This window comes from Equus quagga, unplaced genomic scaffold (genome assembly GCF_021613505.1).
Source record: "Equus quagga isolate Etosha38 unplaced genomic scaffold, UCLA_HA_Equagga_1.0 HiC_scaffold_17132_RagTag, whole genome shotgun sequence".
Lineage (NCBI taxonomy): Eukaryota > Metazoa > Chordata > Mammalia > Perissodactyla > Equidae > Equus > Equus quagga.
In genome coordinates this window covers 1-2,076 of record NW_025792863.1, presented here as the reverse complement: position 1 = coordinate 2,076, position 2,076 = coordinate 1, and positions in this window count along the sequence as shown.

Sequence of the window (2,076 nt, the reverse complement as noted above, 5' to 3'; positions counted from 1 at the left end):
TTGTAAAGTGTACTCATCTTCTCTGTTTCTTGGTCAGATGTTAACAGTGGCTGTTACAGGGCTGTGTGGTGAAAGGGTCAAGCTGGCTGGGTACACTTTGACTTTTCCTCAAGTTTCTTGGGGCACATGGGATGCCACATAACATCCCTATACCGAGATGGGCAGTAGGTATCTCCATAGACAAGGAGAAAGGGACTATTACAGAAAGCCAGAAACACTGCTGCTGCAGATGTTTAGTGAGCATCTGTGGCTACGTACCAGGCCCTGGGGTGGATAGAACTCAGTCCCTCTTCTGACTCCAGGAGCTTACATTGTCCTGTGGGACACAGCTGCATACACACTACAACATAAAGCTTATAATCACCATAATGGAAGCATAAGCAGTGGGTCGGAGAGTGTAAAAGAGGCAGGGATTAAGCCGTCACTCTCCAAGCTGGGACTAACTGGGAAGGACGTGTTAAAGAGAAGGTGGAATTTCATAGCTACCTAGTGAATGTTGCTGAATTTAATTAGGTGTAATTAGGGTAAGCACCTTGATTACGATGGCATATGTTAGGTCCATGCTGAGCTGCTGCATGAGTTTTTACTTGATACAGTAGTAGATAATGGAATTGCCTTTATCAAAATTTCTTTGTTGTAGTGATTATGAAGTGTTACTTCATAATTTGTCATCTTGGTGTGACACATGGTACTTCCAAGTACAAACCAAGCTCTTGAGAGATAAAGGTGGCAAACCTGTGTAGTAGAAAAAACACAAGCTTGGTAGAGCCGTGTTTAAATCCTGCCTGTGTTGCTTCATGGCGGGCTGGCCACAGGCCTGTAACTTCAACTTGCCGAGCCTCAGTTGGCCTCATCTACACAGTGGGGATGCCACCACCTGACTTCTAGGGTTGTGAGCAATTAAAGACGAACATACCTGGAACCCTCTAAATTTAGATATGTTTGTAGGTATTTACATGACTTCTGTTTTACTTTTCCAGGTCCTGGTCCGCGCCCACCACTAGGCATAAGAGAATATGCACCAGGTGTTCCACCTGGAAAAGGGGACCTGCCTGTCGACCCTCGAGAGTTTTTACCGGGACACGCACCTTTTACACCTCCAGGCAATTTTGTCCCGAGAGAATACTTTATTCCTGGTGCCCGATTACCACCCCCAACCCACGGCCCCCAGGATTATCCACCTTCTGCTGCAAGAGACTTACCACCTTCCGGCTCTCGAGATGAGCCCCCATCTGACTCGCAGAGCAGTGGCAAGGACTCCTCATCGGCCTTAAAACACAGCCCCTAAGGGACCTCTGACACTTCGTCCAAGAGAAGGTGAACCGTGCACTCTTGGGTTACAGTAAAGGATTTTATTGGCTTCAAAATCCAAAAGTTTATTTTCAAAGGTTTTAGAACTAAGCTGCCCTGGCAGTGTGCATTTTTGAGCCAAACAATTAAAAAATATCATTTCCCCCCCTAAATAGAAGCCACCTCGGAATCTAGCACCTTCTTACAACTTTGAAATGTGCAATAAAGAATACCTGTGTTTCATTAATGTAGCATATGTAACTGCTAAATGATTTAGAGCGTCATGAAAAATAACATTTCCTGTGGAAATGCTATAAGAACACGTATTTCCATTTCTCCTATTTTTAGTATATATTGGTTGAATACAGAGCAACAGTGTTTATAAGCTTGATTTTTTAAAATATCTGGTCATGAAGACTGTTACATTAAAATGTTTACTAAAAGATCACGCCACTCTCTCCCCTCTTGCTGAGGTTCTCTGTAGTAACAGTTCATAAAAATTTCCTTATTAATATTTCCCACGTGTCTCTTGCTTCATTGGATTCTTTTCTCATGAGACGGGTGCCATGTTGGAAACATGCAAACTCAGGCTCCCAGAACTGGAGATGGTGACTTGGCAGCAGCCCTGTTGCTCACCGCGCAGGAGGGGCAACCTCAGAATGCGACAACTGACGTCTTCCTTTTCCTTGAAAGCCAGTGGGCCCATCTGTACGGCATTCATGTGCTTGCTTGTGACTCTCACTGCCTAGTTGAGGTGGTTTCCTGAGTATGCGTTTCCATTAGTAG